Genomic DNA, 16,125 nt, shown 5'->3' on the forward strand with positions numbered 1-16,125 from the left:
CAATCTCCAAGGTCACACAGCACACCGACTTGAAGCTATATCATTCCTCCTTCACTATCAAATGCTTCAGAACCCCGATTCTCTCTTTGTCTCTGCACCACGAAAAACCCTGGTGTTTAATCATCATATTCTGAATAGAAATTAGACATAGACCACAGAATGCCAGCCTTGCGAACAAAACTCACCTCCCAAGAATAACTTGAAAGAAATCTGTATATTAAAGACATCCATTCGACCCAATCTGATTTCTAAAACAGTTTCTCGTGAGGCTTTCACTTTGCCCTATACTCCTGATCTTTCTCCAAAACCATGAAACTTTCCTGAGTGTTTTTTCCAGGGCTGTTTAAAAGTCACATGTGGAAAGTTGTGCCGAATAACCTAAAAAGAGAAGTCTGCATGTTCATGAGTATCGTCTCATAATTTTTCAGTATCTAAAAAACAACAGAAATGTCGAAACTAGCATCAGGAGTAAGTCACCAATACGGCTCCGTCATGCGATAAGATCGTGGATGATATGATTGCGACCTCAATCACACATTCCTGCTTTGCCCTTACAACGTTAGTGCGTCACTCTTAGTCAAGAATCTGCCTGTCTCTGCCTTTGGAATATTCAATGTCTTATCCTTCATTGCTATCTGGGAAGAGAGTTTACAAATACACGACAGTTTGAGTGGTTAAAACAACCAACATCTTCTTTATTGAGATATTCTTATGTTTTATTGTCCATCCACTCCTGGTAATCTCTCTCACAAGCTGAAATATCGTTTCAGAGTTCAAATTGAAAGGACAACTTGGAATATTCTGTGGTCACCAAGATCACATGTTGTTCGCCTAAACTCCAGCAGCTCCAGAGTCAGTCAGTTCAAGATTTCCTACTGAAATTAACCTTCCTCACAGGAGTTAGTTGAGTGAATCTTCTCTGAACTGATTTGCATGTCATTATGGCCATCACTCTCTCGATGTGAACTCGCCACTCCCCTGCAAACCTGTGGAAAATCTTCCCTAATTTTGAATGTATACTGTTTGAGCCAAGCTTCTACATTTATCTTACCTCCCTCAAAACTTTATGTACACCTAAAGGTTTTATTTTGTAATCCAAGTGCCCGGTTCCTCTGTGCCTCAACCCAATCTCTCCACTGAAATAATACACTGCTTTTCAATTCTACCCGCCAACATCTTTGAGCGCACAGACAGTTTTGCTTATGATGCTGCATTTAACAATATTTGTCTGTTTACTTGACTCACCTTAATCTATTTATAGACTCATGTCCTCTTCATTCCTTGCTTTTTGAACAATTTCAAATGCCTGCATTCTTCCCTAATACAGACAGAATATTTGGCCAAATAAATAGATTGCGGCCAATGGAATTGACAATTTAATATTTTTAATCAATGTCTAAACTATGAACTTGTGACAATGCTAAAATATTTTATATTCCCATCACTCAGTTCCCAAAGCACAAAGTAGGTACAGATGGTGTAGAACCTGTGTGGTTTCAATTGAGGAAAGGAAATGGTGAAAAACCATAGTTGGAGTTATGTACAGGCCTACAAATCATAGTCAGGAGCTGGAGCGGAGGACACATCTGGAGATAGAAAAGATGTGTAGGAAAGGCAAAGTTACAGTGATTGGGGGGATTACAACATGCATGTGGACTGGGAAAATCAGCTTGGTAGTGGTTTGCAAGCAATAGAATTTGTGGAATGTCTACGAGGTGGCTTTTTGGAGCAGCTTATGGTGCAGGCCACGAGGGATAGGGCAATACTGGATTTAGTGTTGTTCAATGAGGCAGACTTGATAAGGGAGCTTAAGGTAAAGAAAGCTTTATAATGCAGTGAGCCTGACATCATTGAACCTACTCTTCAATTTAATATGGTGAAGATAGAATCAGAGTTCACAACATTACCGCTGAATAAAAACAACTACAAAGGCATGAGAGAGGAGCAGGGTTACATTGACTGGGGGAGTAGGCTAGCAGGAAAGACAGTTGAACAGTAATGGGGAGACCTTCTGGAAGTAAGTCAGGAGATACAGCAGAGACTCATCCCAAGCTAAAATAAGCATGGTAAAGGGAGGATGAGGCAACAATGGCTGACAGGGGAAATCAGGGTGAGCGTAAAAGCAAGAGAAATCAGATAACATGGCAAATACCAGTGGGAAACCGGAGGATTTGGAAACTTACAAATACCAATACAGGGCAACAAAATAAGAAATAGGAGGAAGAAGATTAAATATGAGGGTAAGCTAGCTAGTAATATAAAAGAAGACTGTAAGAGTTTCTTTAGATGTATAGAGGGCAGAAGAGAGGCAGAAATGGACATTGGGACGCGGAAAACGACGCTGGAGATATAGTAATGGGGAACAAATAATGGCTGAGAAACTGAACAATTATTTCATGTCAGTTTTCTCAGTGAAAGACTCGAATAGTATGCCACAAATTCAAGATAGCATGGGGGCAGAGCTTATTAGGAAAAGTTGCTCGAAAAGCTAAATGGGTAAATGAACTGAACCAGACGGACGATAACGCAGAGTGCCAAGAGAGATAGCTGAAGAAATAATGGAAACATTTGTGGTGATCTTTCATGAATTTCTAGACTCAGGAAGAGGCTTAGAAGACTAGAAAGTTGACAACGTGACACCCTCTTTAAAAAGGGAATAAGGCAAAAGGCAGAAAGTGACAGACCGATTAGCACAACCTCAGTCATGTGTAAGATCCTGGACCCATTGTGAAGGCTGAGATTTCTGAATACTTTCAAGTGAATTGTAAAACTGGGTAAAGTCGGTATGGTTTCATCAAGGAGACGTCATGCCTCATAAATTTGTAAGAGTTTTTTGAGGATGTAACAAGCAAGTGAGACAAAGAAAAGCCAGTGGATGTTATCCACCTGGATTTCAAGAAGGACTTTGACAATGTGCCACACAGGAGGCTGCTGAGTACAATAAGTTCCCATTTTGTTAGAGGCAAAGTGCTAGTGTGTGCAGAAGCTTGGCTATCTGGCAGAAAGTAGAGAGTGGGGATAGAAGGGTCCTTCTCAGGATAGCAGCTGATGACAACTGGTGTTCTGCATGGCTCCGTGGTGAGACCGCAACTTTTTACTTTGTACATTAACGATGTATATTAAGGAACTGAGGGCATTCTGGGTAGGCTTTTAGATGACACAAAGGTAGCTAGAGGGACAGGTAGCATTGAAGAGGCAGGGAGGCTGCAGAAGAATTTAAACAGATTAGGAGAGTGGGAAAAGAAGTGGCAGATGAGTACATCTTGGGAAAGCGTGAGGTGATGCACTTTGTGAGGAGGAAGAGAGGCATGGACTATTTCATAAATGAAAAGAAAATTCAGAAGTCTGAAGTACAAACAGAGTTGCGAGTTCTTGCACGGGAATGTCTCAAGGTAAACTTGCAGGTTGAATGCAGGTGTTGGATCTGCCGCACAGTGAGGTTAAGTCATATATTCAGCAAAAGAACTGTGAGGCAACTCTTACAAATAACAATATTTGTTTATTGAGCACAGTCAATGTTAGTACTATAAAATTTACTATAAATAATGAAAAATACTGCAAACTGTCTGATGCTTTTACTTAACTTTGGCTGGTCGGATACCACCACACTAGAACTTGGCCAGGCTCCCCGTGGTGATGCCTTCTTATTCTTCCGCTGGACTGGGAGTTGTTTTATTTCTCAGTGGTTATTCTCCAGTTACCCCACTCCGTGGAGTTTTGAGGTGATTCTTATCCTTCCAAGTCTTCAAGCCCTTGGGAGGGTATGGAGGATCTGCCAATGGAATGATAAGTTCGTATACCCAGATCAATCAGACTCAACCAGGGGTTGGTATATTGATGGCCCGAGGGCGATATTCCATTGTATCATTCAAGTCCAATTTCAGGTGGGTATTGCAGGGTCTGTAGGTGTCAGGTTTTCTTTGCAAACCATCTGTGGGGAGCTGCAGCCTGTCTGGATTCTGCAGCATACGGATTAGCAGAGAGTTTACTCAAGGCTGGGATCCATTTCCCAGCATACTTTAATCATTGTTCATTTTTAGAACTCCTTGGTAAGGTTATTAATGTCCATCATGTGTTCATTGTTTCTGGTGGCCTATCCAGTCAGAAAGACAAATACAGCGATAGTATTTATTTTGAGATGACTTGAATATTAAAGCAGGGAAGGATTTATGAGGTTTTACAAGGCTCTGATCAGACCATATTTGGAATATTTTGCAATAGCATAATTTAAGATATATCTAGACAGATACAAGAAAGGGCAGGTAGCAAAGGGATGCAGACCCTCAGAAAATATGTGACAGATTTAGACAGAGGATCTGGATCGGTGCAGGCTTGGAGGGCGAAAGGGCTTGCTCCTGTGCTGAAAATTTCTTTGTTCTTCGTTCTTTATTTTTCATTCTAAAAATTGCAAGTTTTCAACTTAATGTATGTTACAATTTAATAAAATAAATCATTTATTTATTTGACTGTGCATGTTAAATTATTGTCATTTATAAATTAGAGTCAGAGATTCTTAGAGATGTACAGCATGGAAACAGACCCTTTGGTCCAACTCGGCCATGCCGACCAGATATCCCAACCCAATCTAGTCTCACCTGCTAGCACCCGGGCCATATCCCTCCAACCCCTTTCTATTTATATACCCATCCAGATGCCTTTTAAATGTTGCAATTGTACCAGCCTCCACCATTTGCTCTGGCAGCTCATTCCATACATGTACCACCCTCTGTGTGAATACGTTGCCCCTTCGGTCTCTTATCTTTCCCGTTTCACCCTAAACCTCTGCACTCTACTTCTGGACTCCCCCACCCCAGGGAGAACACCTTGTCTATTTACCCTTATCCATGCCTCTCATGATTTTATAAACCTCTAGAAGGTCACCCCTCAGCCTCCGACACTCCAAGGAAAACTGCCCTAGCCTATTCAGGCTCTCCGTACAGCTCAAATACTCCAACCCTGGCAACATCCCTGTAAACCCTTTCTGAACCTTTTCAAGTTTCACAACTTCCTTCCGATAGGAAGGAGACCAGAATTGCACGCAATATTCCAAAGGAGGCCTCACCAACTTCCTGTACAGCCGCAACATGACCTTCCAAATCCTGTACTCCATACTCTGACCAATAAAGGAAAGCATACCAAACGCCTTCTTCACTATCTTATCTATCTATGACTCTACTTTCAATGAACCTGTACTCCAAGGTCTCTTTGGTCAGCAACACTCTCTAGGACATCACCATTAGGAGTATAACTCCTGCTAAGATTTGCTTTCCCAAAATGCATTTCTCACATTTATGTAAATTAAACTCCATCTGCCACTCCTCAGCCCATTGGCCCATCTGATCCTGTTGCAATCCGAGGTAATCTTCTTTGCTATTCTCTAAACATCCAATATTGGTGTTATCTGCAAACTTAATAACTATACCTCTTATGCTCACATTCAAATAATTTATATAAATGATGAAAAGTATTGGACCCAGCACCCATCCTTGTGGCACTCCACTGGCCACAGGCCTCCAGTCTGTAAAACAACCCTAAACCACCACCACCTTTTGTCGTCTACCTTTGAGCCAGTTCTGGATCCAAATGGCTAGTTCTCCATGTATTCCATGACATCTAATCTGACTAAACAGTCTCCCATCGGGAACCTTGTCGAACGACTTACTGAAGTTCAAATGAATCACATCCAGCACTCTGCCCTCATCAATCATTATTGTAACTTCTGAAAAAAATTCAAAGAAGGTTGTGAGAATGATTTTCCACTCACAAAGCCACGCTGACTATCCCTACTCAGTCCTTGCCTTTCCAAATACATGTACATCCTGTCCTCAGGATTCCCTCCAACAACTTGCCCACCACCGCTGTCAGGCTCACTGGTTTCTCGTTCCCTGGCTTGTCCTTACCAACTTTCTTAAACATTGGCACCACATTCGCCAACCTCCAGTCTTCTGGCACCTCACCTATGACTAACAATTACACAAATATCTCAGTAACAGGACCAGCCATTCCCTGGCTTCCCACAGAGTTCTCAGTACACCTGATCAGGTTCCGGGGATTTATCCACTTTTATACATTTCAAGACATCCAGCACATCCTCCTCTGTAATATGAACATTTTTGAAGTTGTCACCATTTATTTCCCTACATTCTATATCTTCCATGTCCTTTCCAACAGGAAACATTGATGCAAAATACTCATTTAGTATCGCCCCCAACTCCTGTGTTCCACACAAAGGCCTCCAAGCTGATCTTGGAGGGACGCTATTCTTTCCCTATTTACCCTTTTGTCCTTAATGTCTTTGTAAAATCCTTTTGGATTATCTTTAATTCTATTTGCTAATGTTATGTCATGTCCTCTTTTTGCCCTCCTGATTTCCCTCTGAAGTATACTCATATATACTCAACGTATTCAAGAAGAATGGATACAAAAAATACAGTGCGCAGATTCCTCAAGAACAAACCACGACAAGCAGACCAAACACAGCCAGAAACCCTCACCACCTTACCATACAAAGAAGTTTCAGAAATGACAGCGAGACTACTAAGACCCCTCAGAATCCTAGTAGCACACAAACCCACCAACACTCTCAAACAGAAACTAACAAACTTAAAAAACCCAGTACAACCCATGGACAAAACCAACGTCATCTATAAAATTCCATGCAAGGGCTGCCACAAACACTACGTAGGACAAACAGGAGGAAAGTTAGCCACCAGGATATACGAACACCAGCTAGCCTCAAAAAGACACGACCCTCTCTCCCTCCTAGCTCGACACACGAATGAAACAAAAACACCATTTCGACTTGGACAACACATCTATCCTGGGACAGGCTCAGCAAAGACATGCCAGAGAATTCCTAGAGACCTGGCACTACAACCACAACGCCATAAACAAACACATAGATCTAGATGCCATCTATCAACCCCTCAGAAAACGAACAGGAAATGACATCACCACAAACCCAGGAACTCCATCCAGGGGAAAGATATAAATCGAAAGCAGGAGACAACAGCTTTGCTTCGCTTGTCGGTCGCCACTGATGATGTTGGAAACCAGATTCTGGATCAGTGGTGCTGGATGAGCACAGCAATTCAGGCAGCATCCGAGGACAGACTGATGATGTTACCTAGCCAGGTAATGAAACATCTGAATATCAAACCTACAGCTCAGCGAGCAAACCTACACCCTAAACATCAACCTGAGCTACAAACCTTCACAAACCTTGCATATACTCATATTGCCTTTTGTACTTTTCTAAGGGTTCACTCAATCTACCTTGTTTGTACCTGATATATGCTCCCTTCTTTTTCTTAACCAGACCCTCAATTTCTTTAGTCATCCAACATTCCCTATACCTGCCAGCCTTTCCTTTCACCGTAACAGGAATATACTGTCTCTGGACTCTCCTTACCTAATTTCTGAATGCTTCCCACTTTCCAGCTGCCCTTTTATCTACGAACATCTGCCTTCAGTCAGCTTTTGAAAGTTCTTACCTAATATCATCAAAATTAGCCTTACTCCAATTTAGAACTTCAACTTTTAGATTTGGTCTGTCATTTTCCATCATTATTTTAAAACTAATAGAATTGTTGGCAAATAGCTGAATCTCACATACTTCAGTGAGAATTAAATCGATTGATTATATATAAATGTGTCAGAATGATAATTCTATCGATTATACAATCGCTTGCTCACTCTGAATATTCAATCAGTCAGAGGTCAACCACTTTGTAAGTGATATGGCGACAATGTATGCATTTGAGTACTTGCATTCAATGTGTAATTGTGATCACCAAAATAATCAGACATTTTATTTTAGGTATAAAGCAAAACGCGCACTCTTTACTTTTGTATCATAAAATGTTGTTAGGTGTTTACATTTTAGTTCCATCAATATAGAACCAACTTAATTGTTTTCAGAGATGATGCAGTTATTGTTCAGTTGAATAATTGTTTTTCATATCTCATCATTACCCAATTCACAAACATGGCTAACTCCTAATCATTGTTCAGGTCAGTAAACCCACCACGTTGCAATCAGGACCGACATTAAAAATGGATTACAAAAGGCCTGAATTCAGGCACCGTGCTACTGGACCTCACAGCTGCCTGTGACACTGTGAGACACTGGCCTGCTCCAGAATCTGACCAGAAAGATTCCAACCTGGGTCAGGACAATCAGGAGTTCGGCATGGAGGCGGAGACGCATGAAACGTTGATTCTCCTGCTCCTTGGATGCTGCCTAATCTGCTGCGCTTTTCCAGCAACACATTTTTCAGCTCTGATCTCCAGCAGCTGCAGTCCTCACTTTCTCCTCAGGACAATCATTCAAACATTCCTTCAAAGGAAATCATTTGGATTCCACCTTGGGCAGGAGGAAACTAGTCAACAGGCTATCAGTCATCATTCTTGATGAAAGGCTTTTGCCCGAAACGTCGACTTTCCTGCACCTCGGATGCTGCCTGACCTGCTGTGCTCTTCCAGCACCGCTGGACTCTTGTTTCCAGCATCTGCAGTCCTTGTTTTTACCTATCAATGTTCTCGGTGTAGTTAGAAATACTGTCTAAATTAGATACTAATGTTTGGTCAGGAACAGGTCTTACAAATACATTTTCAGTCAGAGCATGACCCAGAGAGCATTGTATGGGACATGGAGTGTCAGAACCACATGGTATTGCTTACGGTGCTGACATCTGGCATGTTCCCCATACTTCCTACATCTGCTCCCTGTCCCCATACTTCCTACATCTGCTCCCTGGTCCAGACGCTGTGTGAAAATGTTCACAATTGACAGCGTTCTACAGCATCTTGTGTCTCACAGTGAATCCTCTGAAATTATATCCAATAAATGTACCTTCACATTCACCAGTATCAAAATAAAATTGTACCTGCCTGTGGATGGTCAGATATGAATACATTGGTCACCCAACAGAATGTATCTGAAGAAACCAAGAGCTAACGACAAACCAAAAATCAGTTTAATAACTAAACTTGGTGGATTTTGTCTGGTTTAGGTAACCACACATATTGTGCTGGCACTCAACTGCATGTAACCATGCACACCAGAACTGGAAGTCTTGGCCTCACGCCCCTTCCAGCTTCCTGACCTCACACACGTCACTCCCTCACACATTCACCAACTGATGAGAATCCACCAGCTGAGAGAAACTTGGAACTTAGAACAGTACAGCACAATAAGAGCCCTTCAGCCCTCAATGCCTTGCCGAACTTTTATCCTACTCTAAGATCAGACTAACCTACATAACCTTCAATGCACTCGCTTCCATTTGCCTATTCAAAAGTCTACTTAATTATCCCTAATGTATCTGATTCTACTTCTATCACTGGCGGTGCATTCCAACCCCACCATACTCTGGTAAAGCAGCTACCTCTGACATCATCCCTAAACCTTCCTCCAATCACCTTAAAATTATGCTCCTTGTAGATAGCCATTTCTGCCACGGGAAAAGGCTCTGGCTATCCAACCTTTGTCTCTCAACATTTTTACACCTCTATCAAGTCAGCTGTCATTCTTCTTTGTTCCATGGAGAAAACCCCTAGCTCCCTCAAACTTTCTTCCTAAGACATGTCCTCCAGTCCAGGCAACATCCTGGTGAATCTCTGAGGCTTCCACGTGTTTCCTATAATGAGGCAACCTGAACTGAACACAATATTCCAAGTGTGTTTGAACCACAGCTTTATAGAGCTAAGCATTAACCTCTCCGCTCTTAAACTCAATGCCCCTTCTAATGAAAGCCAACACACCATTCACCTTCTTAACAACTCTATCAACTTGGATGACAATTTTGTGGGATCTATGGACATGGACCCCAAGATCCCTCTGTTCCTCCCCATTGCCAAGAATTCTGTCTTTAACCCTGTATTCTGTATTCAAATGCAACCTTCTAAACCAAATCACTTCACACTTTTTAAGGTCGAACATTATCTGCAACTTATTAGCCCAGCGCTGCATCCTGTCAATGTTCTGTTGCAACCTACAACAGCCCTCCACACTATCCACAACTCCATCAACCTGCATGTCTTCGGTAAACTTACTAACCCACCATTCCACTTCCTCATCAGAGTCATTTATAAAAGTCACAAACAGGACAGGTTCCAGAGCCAATCCCTGTGGAACACCACAGGTTACTGAGCTCCAGGCTGAATACTTTGCATCTGTTATCATCTTTTGTCTTCTATGGGCCAGCCATGCCCTTATCCAGCGAACCAAATTTCCCTGCATCCCATTCCTCCTTACCTTGTGAATGAGCCTACAATGGGAAACCTTATAAAACGCCTTGCTAAAATTCGTGTTCACCACATCTTCAGGTCTACCTTCATGACTTGTATTTTTCACATCTTAAAATAATTTAATAAGGTTTGTGAGACATGACCTGCTCCTCAAAAAGCCATCCTGACTATCTCTAATCAAATTATCATTTTCTAACTAATTGTAAATCCTGCCTCTCAGAAGTGTCTCCAATACTTTGCCCACCACTGATGTAAGACTGACTGTTCGGTCATTCCCAGGGTTATCCCTATTCCCTTCCCGGAACAAGGGAATAACATTTGCCACACTTCAAACATCTTGTACCACTCTCGTGGACAACGAGGACACAACGATCATCACCAAAGGCAAATCAATCTCTTCCATCACTTCCTGGAGTAACCTCATGTATACCCCATCTGACACAGGAGATTTATCTATCCTTATGTTTGTACTTCAATCAGTCTGTACTTCCCCTCACCTTGTCTACACCCTGTCCAACAAACTGATTGACTGCTTTCCATTTCAGTGCAATATACAGTGCTGCCGTCCTAAGCAAGTACGGTTCCCAACGTCCTGCGAATCACAGAATCAAATAAAAAGGAATGCACCAATGACTTCCTGATAATGAGCTTATGACTGAAACAGCGACTCTCTTGCTCCTCGGATGCTTCCTGACCTGTTGTGCTTTTGCAGCACCACACTGTTCGACTCTGATCTCAATCATCTGCAATCCTCAGTTTCTCCATTACTGAGGGCTGTCCGCTCTGCACACTGAGCGGGAAATTAACCATCAGAAACTCATTGTATGTGGAGCTGACTGCTCAGTTCTGGAAAGTTGGACTTGATAAATTTTTTAAAAATAAATTACAATTCAACAAATAGTCATTCAGTCCCAGAGTTACAATTTTGGTTCATGGTTTGGGCATGTTTGAGGATGTTTGAGGAACTCCGAGGCATAGAGTTGTTCGAAGTGTTATATTCCAGCTTACGTTAATACTGGGTGTATTATCAGACAGACTGATGAGATAATGGCGTGAGATGACATGTGGAGGTGAAATATTTTTGCCATCACAGAGACGTGTTTGAGGGTGGTCAGGGCTAACAACTCAATATTCTGTACTACTGGAACTATAGGCAGGACAGGAGGGAATGTTAAGAAGGAGGTGGTATTGCACTATTTATTAAGGAACAGTTACTGCAGTAAGGAGGGACAATATCTTGGACGTGTCTTCAAATGAGGCTTTATGTGTCGAGGTTAGGGTCCAAACGCTGGGGATATTTTATAGAGTCCAAGAAATATGAAAATACAGGAGCAGATATATAACCAATTCACTAAGCGCGTAAAAACCAATTCACTGAAGTGTGAAGGAAAGCAGAGATAGGAAAGCAAGGCTGGAGATATTACAGAGATGACGGGAAAGCAAGGCTAGAGACATTATAGAGATAGGAAAGTAAGGCTGGAGATGTTACAGCGAGAGGAAAGTAAGGCTGGAGATGTTGCAGAGAGAGGAAAGCAAGGCTAGAGGTGTTACAGAGAGGCAAGAAAGCAAGGCTGGAGATGTTAACGAGAGGCAGGAAAGCAAGGCTGGAGGTGTTACAGACAGAGGGGAAAGCAAAGCTGGAGATGTTACAGAGAGACAAGAAAGCAAGGCTGGAGATGTTACAGAGAGAGGAAAACAAGGCTGGAGATGTTACAGAGATAGGAAAGTAAGGCTAGAGATGTTACAGCCAGAGGAAAGTAAGGCTGGAGATGTTGCAGAGAGAGGAAAGCAAGGCTGGAGGTGTTACAGAGAGGCAAGAAAGCAAGGCTAGAGATGTTAACGAGAGGCAGGAAAGCAAGGCTGGAGGTGTTATAGACAGAGGGGAAAGCAAAGCTGGAGATGTTACAGAGAGACAAGAACGCAAGGCTGGAGATGTTACAGAGAGACAAGAAAGCAAGGCTGGAGATGTTACCGAAAGACAGGAAAGCAAGGCTGGAGATGTTACAGAGAGAGAGAGGAAAGCAAGGCTGCAGATGTTAGAGAGATAGAAAAACAAGGCTGGAGATGTTGCAGAGACAGGAAAGCAAGACAGGAGATGTTACAGAGATAGTGTGGCCTGTGTATGCTAGAATAGGTTAGTGAGATATTTTTAAGTTCGTTTACAGAATATGGGAAAAGATGAAGGAGCTGAAGATTAGAGAGATAGGGAGGGGTGTAGGGGTTGGCGGAATTTACCGCGATAGATGGGACTGGAGAATGAGATAAAGATTGTAGTGATACGGCGGGTTACTGAGATACAAATGGATGTCGCGGCTGGAGGAGATGACAGGGAAAAATACAGAAATACACGTAGATAGTTTAAAAACGGAATTATGCAATGTCTTAATGGAGAAAATATTGTAGAAATCTGTGGAATAGACAAGGCACTTGGAGGAACTGAAGGAGTGTGACCTTGGACTGTCCAATCACAAGAGTCATAGAGTGGATGTCATACAGCACAGAAGAGGCCAGTTGATTGATAGTGACAAAAAAGCCTTGCAGACACTGGAAATCTCTCCTTCCTAACATCTGGGGGCTCGGGTTAGATGTGGGAGAGACACCAACAGACTCCTCAAGCAACAACGTGTCGTAACAAAACCTCATTGTGTCAGATCAAACACTGACATGGAAACCTCCTGCTGACTCCCTTCCCTCAGCTGATGGATCAGTGTCCCTCTGATGGAAGCCCTGAGAGAGTGACAAAGCTGGAGAAGGTATCCTGGGTGGCCATTTCAAAACCACCACCCAGAGGGGCTCAGCAGCAGCATTGCTCATCAAGACGTTCAGGTCCAAAAGGACATAGCTGCAAGACAGTGTCGGCACTGAGTGGGAAGGGAACGACTGAGAGGGAGACATATTTTTGACCTTATCTTCACCAACCAACCGGCTGCAGGCACATTGATCGATTACCTTATTGGGAAAGGTGACTACCACACACAGTATTTCTACAGACAAAGTCCTGATTTTACATTGTGAATTTTGTGAGTATGAGAGTGTGAGTAAGTGAGTGAGTGAGTGAGAGAGTGGGTGAGAGAGTGAGTGAGAGTGAGAGAGTGAGAGTCAGGATGAAAGAGTCAGAGTGAGAGAGTGAGAGAATGTGAGAGTGTGAGAGTGAGAGAGAGTGAGTGAATGTGAGTGCGATTGTGTTTGTGATTGTGAGAGTGAGAATGACAGTGACAGTGACAGTGAGTGTGAGAGTGAAAGTTAGAGTGAGAGTGAGAGTGTGAGTGCGAGAGTGTGTATACACATGAGCACACATGTGAGAGATACTATCAACATGTTCCACGGAACAAACTTCAAAGAGATCTAGATACACCTACCAAACAGGACCACTTACTCACCAAATAACATAAAAAGCCAGTGACAGACAGATCTAACTAACAAATCAGACCTAATCTCTGCAATCCTGTCACATGCAGTCAGCGTGAATTGCGTGGTCAATTAAACAACTCACTGGAAGAGTAGGATACACAAATATCACCTTCCTCAACTATGCAAGGGCCCAGCACAACAATGGAAAAGCTAAGGGTGACACATTCACAACAATGTTCAGACCGAAGTTTCGATGGGATGATCTATTTTAGTCTTCTCCAGATGGAAGTCTTCAGCTAATTTGATTCACTGTGTGTGGTTAATCCAAACGGCTGGAGGGATGGGATAATGCAAAGGATATGGGCTCTGATAACATTCCATACAAATTGTTCCAGCAGGGATATTGCACCGGGACCTACCTGAAAATGTGGGAAACTATCCGGGTGTGCCCTGTACTCACACAGACAAAACATCAGACACTCAATGACTGCCCCATTGCTCTAATCCCTATCATTAATAAAGTGATGGAAGATGTCACTCACAGTGGGATCAAGCAGCAGTTCCTCAGCACCAACCCGCTCACTGAAGCTCAGTTTGGGCTCTCATCCCTTGTGCTCATTGAAGCCTTGGTTTAACAATGTACAACAAGAAAACACACTGCTGAATTCTAGAGATGAGGCGACAGGGACTGCACTTAACATCTCATAACCGCATTTGATCGAGTGTCGTATCCAGGATTGACGACAAAACTGGAGCAAATAGGAATCGTCTGCACTGGCTGAAGTTATATCTGGTACAAAGGAAGGTGGTTGGGGTTGATGGAGAGCAGCCATCTCAGCTCCAGTTCTCCAGGTGAGGGCTTTCTGGGTAAGCCTGCAGATCAGAAATTGAAGAGTAAGCCACCATACTCCTACAGGATGATAGGGATGCTCTCTTGTTAGACAGAGACGACTGGTGGCCGTTTAACTGGACAGTCATCATGCATCAAGTAAGGGAGAGATTGTGTAGGACAGTCTGTTAGTCACCCCAGTCAGTACAGGAATTGAACCCGTATTGTTGGCATTAATAACTAACCGTCCAACCGATTGAGCTAACCACGTCCTCACTCAGCTTCTTGGGATAAATATTGTAACATTAATCCGTTCAGATATGTTGTCAGAAACCTCTGGAGCAGGTCGAACTCGAAGCCAGCTTCCTAGCTCAGAGAGAGGGGCAGCATCTGTGAGCTCTCAGACTGCTCTCTGCCCTAAGCCTCATCATAAATGACCATCCCTAAGCTCTAAAATCACAAGTGGAGATGCTTGCTAATGATTGGACAATGTTCAACACTATTTGTGATTTACTCAGGTACTGAAGCAATCCTTATCCAAATGCAACAAGGACCTGGAAATATGCGGGTTTGTGCTTAATAGTGACAAGTACCATTTCCATTACACATGTGCCAGACAACGATTACCTCTAACAATAGAAAATTGAACCATATTCTCTAACGTTCAATGCCACCACCATCACTGAACTCCCACCTAGCAATATCCCGGGGATTACCGTTAACCAGAACTGGACTGACCATATAATTTCATTACCCATTCCTGTGAAGGGCTAATGCTAAAGCGTTGAGTTTCCTGTACCTCAGGTGCTGCCTGACCTGTTGTGCTTTTCCAGCGTTACACTTTGACGCATATAAATTAATCGGCTACAATAATATGTCAGGGGCTAGGAATCTTGCAGAAGTAACTTACCTCATGATTTCCAAAAGCCTGTCACCCATCTGGAAGACACACACTGAATGTGTGTGTGATGAAATACCCACCGTTTGCCTGTGTTAGTGCAGCTTCACCCCTCATCCACTGACACTCAATAGCAGCAATACCTGCCATCTACACGGTGCTCTGCAGAAATTTACCAAGGCACCTTGCAACGTACCATTGAAGCCCGACCATCAACAAGGACAAAGGAAACAGATACATGGGACCCCCACCATGTTCACGTTCCGATCCCAGCTGTCCACCATCCTGATTTAGGAAGTATATTGCTGTTCCTTCAGTGCCACTGTTTCAAAGACCCTCGCTAATGCACATCTACATCACATAAACTGCAACGGGTCAATGTGACAGCTCAACACCACCTTCTCAAGGGCAACCCGAAACAGGCAAGAAATACCGTCCCAATCATATTCCATTAAGAAATTAAAATGAAAAATATTGTCCAAACATGCCAAATGCTGGACCCTGAGTATTGGACTTTGAGAGCTCAAGCTGGTTGGGTCTAGGCAGTATCTTGCTTGTTCTGAACAGCTGAAGGGATATGTTGTTTGAAATAATCTGTCAGTCTCTCAGATGCATGCCCTACATACCGAGCATCACACATACACTGACATTCACATCCCACACTACTGAGCTCTAAGATAGGCAGAAGCAATTGAAAATATATCCATATCTGACTGTAACATGTTTAAACACACAGTGATATTGTTGCCACGAAAATGATTATGAATGGATATTAGCAGGGAGAAAGTGAGGACTG

The sequence above is a fragment of the Chiloscyllium plagiosum genome, chromosome 8 (assembly GCF_004010195.1).
Source record: "Chiloscyllium plagiosum isolate BGI_BamShark_2017 chromosome 8, ASM401019v2, whole genome shotgun sequence".
Lineage (NCBI taxonomy): Eukaryota > Metazoa > Chordata > Chondrichthyes > Orectolobiformes > Hemiscylliidae > Chiloscyllium > Chiloscyllium plagiosum.